The sequence below is a fragment of the Falco biarmicus genome, chromosome 2 (genome assembly GCF_023638135.1).
Source record: "Falco biarmicus isolate bFalBia1 chromosome 2, bFalBia1.pri, whole genome shotgun sequence".
NCBI lineage: Eukaryota > Metazoa > Chordata > Aves > Falconiformes > Falconidae > Falco > Falco biarmicus.
This window is the reverse complement of record NC_079289.1, coordinates 2,119,629-2,132,258: the sequence shown is the minus strand read 5'-3', so window position 1 is coordinate 2,132,258 and position 12,630 is coordinate 2,119,629. Positions and strand designations below refer to the sequence as shown.

At 51.1% G+C, this 12,630-nt stretch overlaps 1 protein-coding gene across 1 annotated transcript in view; it reads right to left on the bottom strand.

Moving 5' to 3' along the window:
• GDPD5 (glycerophosphodiester phosphodiesterase domain containing 5) overlaps positions 1 to 12,630 on the bottom strand; it is a 210,359-nt gene that overhangs the window by 182,575 nt on the left and 15,154 nt on the right. Inside the window, exon 5 of the mRNA XM_056328392.1 lies at positions 7,395 to 7,562. The gene's annotated coding sequence lies outside the window, so the exon portion shown is untranslated. The remainder of the gene's footprint in view (positions 1 to 7,394; positions 7,563 to 12,630) is intronic.

The window sequence follows — 12,630 nt, the reverse complement described above, 5'->3', positions numbered from 1 at the left end:
CTCAGCAGTAAGACTGAGCAAGACCCTGCGTGCAGCCGCCCGGGAGGCCATGTGCGTTGAGAGAGCATGAGCACCTTAAAATAGCCAGAGGTGAGTCAAAGGGCAGAACTGCCCGTGTGCTGCCCATCCCTTCCTGGAGCAGCTCAAGATCTTTGGCCCCAAATACTCCATGAAGACTTTTCCCAGGAGATTTCTAGTGGCACATTAAGAGCTGAGACCACACAGCTTTTCCTAATACCTCACTGCTCCATTTGCATCACTAATGTGCTATGCATACCACTACCCAAATATATCTTTGTGTTCAAGCCCATAGTCCTTAGGCAGTGTCTGTGCTCTCCTAGATGAAATCAAAGCCTGGTGTGAAATAGCAGGAGGAGGCAAAGGACCTGGGCACAGCATGAATTTTACTTCTGCAACCCAAGCTGTGCTGGCAGAGCTCCTGCTACTTCCTCATGGTCACCAGCAGCAAAACAGTCCCATTGAACTGGGAACACTGGTTGGGCCAGGGCTGAGCCAGCACTTAGCTGCAAGGACTCCTTGTCCCTGAGGTCCTGCAGTGCCAGGGCAGGATGAAACTCAAGGGAGTTTCAGCAATTATCATACAGTTCCCTAGGGAAGCGAGACAGGTGGGATGGGTAGGGCTGGCTGCCTGGCCGAGGAGAGCAGCAATGACTGTTCTCAGCCCATGGTCAGAGCAGGGCTGGGCAAAGCAGTGTCAGAGCGCCCCACGTTCCTTGGGTGGGAGTGTGGGCTGCACCCCCCAGCTCTGGGGACAAGTCAGTGTCTTACAGATGAATTCTGCTAGCCTCAGAGATGGAAGGCATTTTGTCTTCAGCCCCCGGACTGCAAAATCCACCAGTGCCTGTGACACTGGGACATGTCGTGCCAGCCCTAGTGGGAAGGAGGCAATGATGTGGGAGCAGCAGCCTCTTTGCCAACCAGCTCACGCTGGGCTCCATGGAGGAGATATGAGCTAACTCAGCTCTGGCAGGTTAAAATAATTTGGGGGGCCCCACATTCAATGTAGCAGGTTGTCCTCGTGGGACAAGCAGGAGGGCACTGTAGGCAAGACCTACACATCCTGCCATCGCTTCTGCAAATGAGTCCAAGCAATCTCCCGAGCAGGGTCTGGACTCACTCTGAAGATGTCACAGCTTAGTCAGGTTCACACAAAAATCCTTCTTTGAACCAGGTTTGTAAAAGCCCCCAAAGTGCTTATTTTGACCTATTTCATGCCTAGCTAGCTCAGCTCCGCACCTCGCTCTTCAGCAGAGGGTGGATCCCAGGTCAGGTATGTAGCTACCATCTGAGGGCTCTCGGAGACCCGGCAGCATGGAGAACCTGTTGATCTCGTCTCAATTCCAGCTTCCTGCTCAACCTGCCAAGAGCTGATCCCAGGGGGAAACATCTCAGCCAGGCAGCCTCCTCATCTGCTGGAATCATGGTGAGAGCAGACATATTCATCCTCTCCTCCTGGCACCAGACCTGCCCTGCCTTCTGCTGTTTTCATCTTGAGTTTCCCTTCCTCTTCCTGGTATAGGAGGCTTTTTTCCTGCTCCGAATGCTGTCTGGTGTTTCTGATGCTGCAAACACACCTCTTCACCCTCCCATGGCCAATCCTCCAACCCAGAAGTGGTTGCATTTCACTGGCAGCCACCCCAAACCCCACGTGGGGCTTGCAGCCACCCCAGCAATCACCACGGGCCTCTACACCATGGGGGGATGGGTGTGAATACACCCATTTTCAGCAGCACAGCAGATGTGGAGCAGGGGCAGCTCTGTTCCTTGGGGCAGATTTCCCCTCCTGGTTTGCAGGACAGGTCGGAGAGGCCATGAGATATTTGCTTTAAACATGAGGTAACGTCTGGGGTGGAAAGGTTACAACAAAGATGCTTCCAGTATTTATGCTAGTGAGACCAGCAGCCACCAGCAAGCTGTGCCAGGCAGCGGTGTGGTAATGAGGAAAGCAAATATTATGTTATATAGGTGTAATGAGCTGCTGTTGCTTTTTAATGCTGGGCCCATCCAGAGACAAAAGCCTCCTTAAATAGTTGGGATTCCTCGGATCAGCAGAGGGATGGGAGGAATAATATTTGGGAGAGGAACACACCCCGAATAACAGCGTCTCTGTGCTGGGTGGAAAGCAGAGAGCCAGCAGGCATCTCCCAGCCACAGATGGTTCCCATCAAGATGAATTTTTCCTTGTTAATCCCAAAACAAGCTTGTGATATATTTTCATTTCAGAGTTAAGTGGAGAAAAAAAGAAACTCCAGCATGACCCCCTGTTTTTCTGGCCACACTCCCTGCATGGCCTCTGCTCTGAGCAAGCACAGAAAATGCATTTCATGTTAAAGGGAGGTCCTAGCAGAGACCCCGAGATGAAAAACTCCTGGGGTGGTTCTTCCAGCTCTTTTTGACCTGGAAATTTATCCCATTGAAGCTGGAAATGAAAGTGAAAATCTAAAGCCAGGACTACCTCACTCTGTTACTGAACTGAGCCAGAACAGGGAGCCTGAAGGGAGTAGTGAGATTTGACAAGAGCAAAAATGTCACCCTAAATCTCCTTGGGGTTTGAACCCCTGTCATGCCCCCATGTCCTGCCTGTGGCCTGCTTCTCAGGAGGAGCAGAGGGTAAAGACAAGCCACATATAAGAAAGCAAACAGGTTAACTCCCAGATAGGATGAAGGGAGGAAGATCTTCTGGAAGAAATCTGGCTCCACTGTGGTGCGGACGAGCTCCCACTGCACCCGTGGAGGGAAGGGTCCCCCTCGCTGTCCCTCCTGAACCTGTCACCATCCTAGGGACTCGTTCTTTTTCTCATTTTATAGCTGAAAGAAAGCAGAGAGGAAATCAAGGGCTTGATAAAAATAACCAGGACTCCTTCAGGCTGGCTGCGAGGAGCATCCCTACAGCCAGCAAGTGCTTGGCAAGACAGCATGATTTGGGGATGTGTATTTAAAGATCTTCTGGGATTTAAAGCATCGAGGGACTGTCTGTGGGGGTGTCAGCAAGGGTGTCCAGCACAGATGATCTGCCTGTGCTGCAACTCTCACCTTTAAATGTTAAACCTGCTTTGAGCGTCAGGGATGAAGTCCTGAGCTAACCCACACCTGCAGCCTTCACATGCTCAGGAGCATTTTTACCTAAAAAACCCTCCAATGATACTAACTGCATCAGTGGGGGGACTGGGAATTATCTACACTCAAAAGACATCCCAAAAGCCCTGCTTTGTGGACTTGCCAGTCATTCCTCCACGGCCTCCCTGCCGTATGGCTTGTTGGATGGCGTGGTTCCCCAGACTTGGTGTGGTGAAACTACCAAGAGGCACCCCTTGGCGTGTCCCAGGACAGGTCTGCAAGGGCAGCCATGGGTAGGGATGTGCCACACCTCCCAAATGATGAGCTGGGGGGCCATCTGAAAGGATCTGGATGGAGGCAGGGCCAAGCGATACCTTTCCTCATGGGGTGACACTTCTGGTCCATGGGGGCCCTGCTAGAAGCAACCCTGCTAGGTGGTGACCTGTCCCTGACAGCTCAATGGGTTTCATTAATAGGGATTTGTGTCCAGACAGATCTTCTACCTGGGACACTTACAGCCCCCGATGAGGTTGGGCATCCCCCGCTCCTCTCCAGCACCTCCCTGCAGTGACTCAGATGTGCAAATGCTGACTCATTGCAATCTCCCAGCAGTGTCGAACTTCCCACACGTTCCAAGACAGGGTGGTGGAAGGAAGAAGATGCTCTGTTCGCCCTCCCCTGTGCCTTGAGGACACGTCAGAGGGCATTGCAGACACATCAGCAGGGTGGGCAAACCAGTGTAGGCTGGGGCAGTGCAAGGACTCTTCTTCTGGACAGGGATAAGATAAGGTGATCTGGTCTGGGAGTTGCTGCCCAGCATGGGAACAGGTTGCCAACCATCAGCTGGCACACAGTGGGACCTGCCCTGCAGGACACGCACTTCTGGCTGAGAAGAAGGGCCAGGGATAGGTTTAGGAAGAAGGATTTGCAGAGGTGAGGAAGAGGATGGGTACAGCCAGGCTTAGTGCCTTGTTTTGGGGTCTGCAAAGGGTAGTAGCACAGACCTTGTAAAATTAGGGAGCCTGGCCGTGCCAATCAGAGATGTCAGCACAGGTATCAGGAGATGATTATTCCATACAAGGATAAAAATCAGTGGTTTCTGCAGCAAACAGCACCACCAAAAAGGCTGCCAAGCTCTCGAGTCTGTGACCATCCACTGCAAATCCTGCTGGAAGATGACAGAGAAACCTGCAGTCACTCACCAGGGATGAGGCGGACTGCTCTCCCAGAGATCTGCAATGTAAATGGTCATCCAGATACAGAATTGGTCATTCTAAAAAAGATATTTCCCCATGGCATTGCAGGCTGTGGGGGACAATGCTCTCTGACTCATTTCATATGTAAGTCAGAGCAGACAAACAAGGTGATCCCTTCCAGACCAAAAAAATAAGCTTTAGCAAGCATCCCAGGTGTTTCACCCAAAAGATCCCATGATGAGAGCGTCTTTGTGCGGTTGGGATCCAGGTGTCTGCCGCACTTCTCATGTGGACGGATGGACGTTAGCAAAAGACAGGGATGCAGCATGGCTGGGCACTGCTCGTCTGTGCAGCACCTCACCCCAGAAGTGACTGCATCCTCAGGGACCTCTTTTTGCCAGTGTGAACAGCCCTGCCACATCTCAGAGGCATGCACCCACTCTCAAGTTTCCCCATGGCCGGGGCTGTATCTCGTTCATTTACATCACATTCAGCTTTTCTGCTCCTTTGGTCCTGGGCAATGGTCTGGCATCAGCGGTGCATGGCCTGGGGCAACGGAGCAGCTGCAGCAATGGGTCCATCACCCTTCTCCTCCACAGGCCACTTTTGCCACCCACTCCTTCCTTCCCCGTCTCACATGGGCTTCAAAAAGCCCAGGAGAAACCAGCAAGAGGCCCAGACACATGCAGCAGCAAACAGCAGGGTGCTTTCCCTGCCACTCTGAGGGGGCAGGCCTGGGGCTGGGACAGGTCTGCAGCTGGGACCACCACGGTACCTGCTCAGCACCAAACCCGGGCTGCCAACACCAGCTGGCCCAGTGGGATTTCTTCAGCAGGATGATTTATAGCCACTTGGCGACCTTTCTGCCTTTGGCTTTCATGCCTGGTTAAATTACTCTGTTAATTATGCTCTTCTGAATTAATGACCCAATTAGAAACTCCAAAGTGTCTTTCTTGGAGGTTAAGCCTCCAGATTTACCCATGTATAACCATCCTTTCAACTGCATCTCTAGAGCATTCTTCTTCCACCATGGGTTTAGTAGCACATTACGTTTCAGATGTCCTTGGACTGTTTTTAGAATGAGGGATGCTCTGGGCACATGGTACAACTGAGTCACAACCAGGACAGGCTGTGGCCATAGAGGCTTTCTGCCATGTGGATTCTCAAGTGCCTCGTAAAGGGTTGTGCTTGTATTCGAGCCCTTCCCCCATGGATTATTTATAACTTCACTCTGCCTACCCAGTTTCACAAAGCTTGGAGGCTGCTACTGCCCATCAAGTGTGTCTGACATTGGCCCCAAAAGTAGTTGGATGGGACAAAGAAGCAGCAAGTGAGCCCACCTAAGCCTTGTCTTCCTTTCACAGCAGAAGCAGAAGGGATGAGCGATGCAGTGCCCAAGCCCATTACTGGACACTAAAGATTACAGGCTAGTCCAGAGCAGAAGGATTGTAGGAGTCAATCCCATTTAAGCCTTTCTATTTTAAAGGAATAAACCACCCAGGAAAAGCAGCCTAAGATTAGAAACTCACAGGATTTCCTCAAATTCCAGCCATCAGCCAAAGATTCAGACTGGGGGACCAGTTATTATTCTCCTGGTGCATGAATCCTGCACCCCGGCAAAGTTAAGCACAGATTACACTCTGCAGCTCTATCACAGAACCAAAACACATGCTCAGAGCTGGTTTAGTGCTGCTCCCTCTCTGCCTAAACCATGTCCAGTATTGCCTGACTGACAAATAGCTTTATAGGCAGGAGCGTTTCAGCTTTGGTGGAGAGGCATGAGCAGGAGATGTTTCCTACAAAGTGCACGCAATGGTTTGTCGCTCAGAAGGAGACTCTCATGCAGAAGGATCTTTCAGAAAATGGAAAGCTAAAAGAGTGGGAACCAGAAATAAAAACAGTGGTAGGATTGCTTTCGGTGGTCGGCGATAACAGCACAAACGTGGGGATGTGGATGGCTTGATCTCAAGGCAAAATGCCACAAAAGTAAATGTGAAATGGAGGAAAGGCTGATAGGGAAAAACTCAGAGGGTTGGAAAGGTGGTTGTTGCAGGGATATGGAGGCAGAGGGGTTTGGTGTGGCTCCAGACCTTGCTCTGTGATGGCACTGGTACTGCATAGCACCGAGTGCTGCATCCAGGCCCTCAGGATGCTCCCAGACCCAGCAGCACAGATAAATCTTTGTGCCTGACTATCAGTGGTTGTGAGCAAACAGTTTGGTGCTGCGTCTATAAAACGGGGTAGTGTCTCTCCGGGAGATGGGAAGGAAAATTATTTTTGCATCCTGCAATGTGCTGGGGTTTTGGCATTTGTTCAGTTATTCTGGGGTTCACACTGCACCCTCCACTGCCCACCCCCACCCCCCATCCACCCCCCACCCCCCCAAAAAAAATAACTACGGATGTGAGTAAAATACAAAAAGTCACCCTTATGCTTTGTGCCTGACTAGCTAGGAATTGGACAGTCATTTGGGATTTGATTCCCATCTCTGCTGTTCTTCTCAAACCTGAGTGAAACTCCAGCCTAATTTATCTTAGAGCACAAAAAATATAAAGCCTGTTCCTCATGGAAGTGTGTTGCGACCTGGTAAGCACCACACAAGCTCACAGACATGCATGCAAGGGCAAGTTCAACCAATTAACATTTTCTGAAGAAAACCATTTTGCAAATAAAAACCCCACCAAAACACAACCATGGTTTTTTGCTAGAAATGTCTGGAGGCTGGGAGCATGTACACAGCAGCTTCCACAGCACGCCCGCGGACAGCTTGCTCCCATGCAACAGTCCCACCCCCAAACCAGGGACTGGAGGAGCTGAGGTTCCCTGTGGGTGGCCACTTTGAAATGCATGGAGCACAGCAGGAATATTCCTGCTTGGAGAGGCATTCTTACACCAGCCCGACTCCCTCAGAGATCCTTCCCCTCTTCCCTTCTCCCCATCCCACAACACAAACACCACTGGGCACTTCAGAGTGATGCTAAGGCAAAGGCTCATGCATGGGAGAAGGGGCTGCAGCCTCCCAGCAAATATTCAGCCTGCCACTCGTCCCCATCAAAACAAAGAAAGCCAAAAAAAAAAAAAAAAAAGTGATCCCAAAGGAACCACGGAGCCCTTCTTTACCTCCAGCACCGCAGCAGGATGGGAAGCAGTTGCCAGTGGTTGCTTTTTCCAGGCGTAGTCGTGCACGCGGAGCGTGACTCATCCCTGGCAGGAATTTCCATCTCACACTGTCCCCTCTGTGGGAGCGCCTCCAGCCCCTCTCTCCGCCTGGAGATTTTCAGCCATCCCCTGGAAAACAACAAGGAGTCGTCTCAGGGGTGAAGACAGCTGTCAAGAGCAGCCAAGAAGCAGAGACCTTCCCTGGCCCCAACTGTCAGCAGCTGTGCAGGGATGTGTCCCAGAGGCCCCTGGGGTCCCCGCTCCCTCCCAGCTGCCAAATGCATGTTTTGGAAAGAAGGAGAGGTGAAATTCTGAAACATTGAGGAGAGCTGCCCCATCATGACAGTTAGGGGACTGGACATCAAAAGAAAGACATCTCACGTGCAAATTGTCCCAGTGATGGTCCCTAGGTGCAGTCAGGGCTTTTGTGGTCACCAGGGCTGGGCAAGGCACGGTGAGGGACCCCAGCCCTCCCAGGAAGCCTCAGGTCTATTTACCAGCTCAGATTAGCTGCGTGTGCACAGACAACCGGTCCAGCCATGTGCTAAGAAGGAGACATCCAGGGATGACCACACTGCCAGGTAGCCCGTGACTCATGGCATAACCACATCCCTCATCTGGGTAAGCTGCAGTCACTCACCCTCTGCCTCCATTTCTCCTTCGAGACAAGCAGCAAACCCCCAAGAGCAGAACGTGCCTCTGGCTGCGCCCATAGAGCGCACCCTGGTCCTGCAGCCCACATCAGTAGGAGCTGCAAATACCGATGCCGCAGCAGCTGCTAATGTGATACAAGACCTTAGCTCAGTTCACCACAGAACAGCAAGAAATCCAACCCTGCACGCTTTACAGTGCTGATGGCGGCCTAGGGTACCCCTGGGGGCAAGCCTTGACTTCTCAAGGGGAGCATAACATGCAAAGCCTGAAAGGAGATCTTGGAAGACTGGAGGTAGAAGGACAGAGTCCAGATGTGGACTCACTGGCAGCAACATACCAGAGGTCACCAGCATACAAGGACACAGCAGCCACCAGCAGCAGGATGGTCCTGTCTGAGCTGGGCCAGATGTTTGCAGTCTCAGTCATGGCTTGTGCTATTTGGGATGGGTTTGACTTACTGCTTGAGGGATGTGCTCACGAGGAGACACCTTCCACCATCACAGCAAGCCTGAGTTACGTTGAAACCATAATCCTATATTGAAACTTCAAAATTCAGGGCCTTCCATGGTTTCATCAGATGTTTTCACTGAGCTTCATTACCGGCTCAAGAGGAATTTGGAAACCTGGGTGCAGTCCTCATTTGCACCAGGGCACATAACCTAACCTCACCCAGAGACTGCTGAGCTCTTCCTAGAGTGAGTCAGGTTTTCTCACTTCTCTGCTTTGGGAAGGAGAGAAGCCGCCGGGAATGGGACCTTCTGATGCTGAGAGTCCTCCTCTGGCCTAGCCATCACCCAGGCTAGTCCCTACTGTCCCAAAGTTGTCTCAAAGTCACTTTTCTCTCCAGTGTGTTTACTATCCTTTCCCTCTCCAGACTCCCTACATACTTGCGGACAGTGATGCCTCATCATTTGTTTTCCTAGACTAAACAAATCTTTTTCACTTGGATTCACAGAGCCCTCACAAAGCCACTGAGACATCTGTTGCCCCAGGCAGGCCCAGCAATGGTACATGTTTATCTACCATGTGATTTAAGACCTCCAGTGATGGGAACTCCAAGCCCTCTCCAGCCTCCTGTTTCTTCATTCTTACATTTTTTCCCTAATGTCTGACCTCAATCAGTAGGATTTAGGCCTCTAACATCTCCTCCTATGCATTCTGGGCAAGGAAAAATTTATTCCTTTCTTCTTTGTACCAACTTTTCCTATGTATTTGAAGACCGTTTTATGTCTCCACTTGGTTTCTTCTGGCTAAAAAATCCCACCTCAATCCATTTCCCCCCAAGACATTGCATTTTCCTGATTGCCAGTCTCTCTCATCATTTTTTCCAAGCCTCTCGTCGGTCCCCCCATTTTGCTGTCTGCAGTGGGCTGCATACAGCCCGACAGCCAAAGGCTCCCCAAGGCATATGACTGCAGGCAGCCTGTTGTTTCCCAGACATGCATCCCAGGATGATGCTGACCTTTTTTTTTCACATCAACACCATCATCTTTGCCTGGTGTCCCAGCAAGTGATAGATCAATGCCCCCTCTCCAAACCTGCCATGTCTTGAAGAACCCATCACCGGCTCAACAGCACTTGCTCCAGATTGACTTGATTTTTCTTGATCCAAACTGCAGGAACTGTATGTGACATTTCAACTGAACTTCAGTAGGGCCTTAGTATTTCCCAGCCCCCTTAGAAATACTCTTTATGGAAGTTACAGAGTTTAAGGCTGCAGATTACAGTGGGCCAACTCAGTGTAGATTCAACCCAAACAAAAACATCCACTTGGAGCAAACAAAAGAGGGTTGAAACAGGTCTGAGCTCAGCTGCTATGAACTGAACCCAAGAGTGCATCTGTTATATGCCCAGCTGGGCTTTCTTTCTAGCCTAAGCTGTGCATTTTATGGAATAGCTCTAGATTCAGCACCCTTACGTGAAGCCAGCCATTTAGGAATGGAAGTTCAGATCTCAGTACCAAATCCAAATCTCTGCCTTGCTCAAATGTATCTCCAGGTTGATCCATCACAGAGATGAAAATCTGGTCACTGGAGCTTGGTGTCGGTCCTTTGGGGCTTTAACCTGTCCCTGGTTTAAAAATACAACACAGCTAAGAGAATATACCAGGTGAAACTGCAGCCTGGCTTAAGAAACATGATGTCTTGCACCAAGAGATGCAATGGGGCAAGGCAGAAAGCAGGATTTTTATCACATTACAAAAACATACTTGGAGCTGAGTTTGATTTCAGAGCAGCAAAAATTCAGGCGGCCCGCACTGCTTGGCCCTGTTAGGCTGCCAGAAAGGAGTTTTCTTGACATCTTTTTAGTGATACTCCTTTAGAGGAGAGCTCTGCAGGAGACATCCACAATACCATGGAGAGCTTTGATCCTCCTCTGTCCCCCTCTCCAACCTAACAGAAAAATGGCAATTTAATAGAGAAGACAAGTATAAGCAGAACATCTGGGCTCTGGAGATGACATCCAAGGTCCAAAGGGCTGAAGGCTGGTCTCCAATGCACCCTGCTATGTGACCCAAAATCTTCATGGCATGTGTAAGTATTCCCAATTAAAAGTCTGGTGCTAAGAGGTCTTGGAAGCCTGGGAGAGGATGGTGCAGCCTGGAATTGCCTCTGATGTAATTCAGCCATGTTCAAGAACAGCATGTGGAGATGAGCCTCCATGGGCAGTGCTGCTGGCAGAGAGCTCTGTAGGGCCAGCATGGGACTGGCAAGTCAGGGGAGAGGATGGCTGAGCATTTAGAGCACTGGATGGGGCATCAGATGCTTGAATTCACATTCCTGCTCTGTCAAGACTCCCTAGGATGTGCAAATCAGTCTCTGACAGCCACTGGGATCAGCAGGAGTTTGGTCCCTCCAAGGATGTGGGCTGGTCTCTCTGTGCCACCCGCAAAGTGGCTGTGCAGGAGGAGGAGGAGGTATCCCAACGGGTCTGTGCCACAGCTCTAACACTTCTCTGATTTGCTGAAAACACCCTTCCAGGTACATCTGGGGATCTCACTTGCCTTTGCTCACGCAGCATCACACACTTAAACATCCAGCGATCAGCCAGAGTTCCTCCAGCCATCTCCTCCTCCTTATGTCCTCCAGACAAGCTCAGAAGTGGCAGGGCTAGTGTCCATCCCCCAGCATAGGACGTGCACACTGGGAAGGACATTACTCCAGCCCTGAATGGCATCAAACCCTGCTGGACAAGGGCATGGCCTCCTCTGTTCTTCCAATGCCTCCCAGGCTTGTGCCATCCCTTCCCATCATCACAGCTGGTGCCAGGGGTTGTGCTGTACCCCAGAGCTGGTCACATCCATTGCAAACTGTGTTCAGGGTAAAACAACAAGTCCTTTGGTCTCCTAGAGGGAAAAGCTGTTTAAACATTAGAAAGTATTATGCAGCATGGGGTAGGTCCTTCCTCCATCATGGTACTGATCCTCAGATCTGCTGTGAGAAGCTTTCTCTCTGCAGTGCTCACGCTGGCTGCTCAGAAGAAAACTTCCTATGAGAATAGAGAGGTCTTTGTAATCCCAGCCCAGCAGACTCTACTCAGGAGAAAAGGCTGCAGGTAGAATCACAGAAGGGTTTGGGCTGGAAGGGACCTTCAAGACCAGCCAGTCCCACCCCCCCCGCCAGGGGCAGGGCCCCCTCCCCCCAGCCCAGGCTGCTCCCAGCCCCGTCCAGCCTGGCCTTGAGCCCTGCCAGGGATGGGGCACCCACAGCTGCTCTGGGCAGCCTGGGCCAGCGCCTCGCCGCCCTCACGGGGAAGGGTTTCTTCCTCATGTCCAACCTAAATCTCCCCTCTCTCAGCTTCAAGCCATTCCCCCTGTCCCATCACTACACTCCCTGGTAAAGAGTATAGCAGATAGCGATATAGGGATGGCAGAGAGGTGCCTCCATCTCCTGGAGACACTGGCCGGCGTGCTTTTCATTCACCAGTTATGCAAAACATGCCAGCTCACCCTTTTTTTCCCCCCATCCTGTGCAGTCACAGATTGAATGTCAGTGGAAAATAATTCCTTTAATGAGAGTGCCGGGATAGATCAGCTGACTGGGTTTGCTTCAGTAAATCTCATGGTCACACAGCCCTAAATGTGCAGCAGTGTCTGTCTAAGCCTTTCCGTTTATAGGACAGAGATGGGAGCCAAGAGGATGGAAATAAAGTGTTTGCAAGCAAAAGGCCATAGGGTTTAGAGCTGGAACAAGACTCCCCAAGGGAAATGAGCTGCAATTGCAGAGTTTTGCAGGGTGGGTAGCAAGCACATATCCAGGCATGAAACAAAGCGGATCAAACATCCCTCTGTGCATCTGATTAGCCCTCTGTGCAGAGGTCAGGGCAAGGGCTGTGCAGTGAGCTCTGGGCATCAGGAAAAAAGCACTGGGGTTTCTTTCGGAAGGCAAAGCCCCAGTGGTGCTGGGACCTGCCTTCCAGGTTGGGTTGGTGATGCAGCTTTGGAGTGGTTACAGGAGGGATGCTGGAAGTGTGAAACCACCTCTCTGCTTCCTTGACGCAGCCTGGTTCATCTCTCCAACCCCGCTTCTCACCGCCTCGTTGC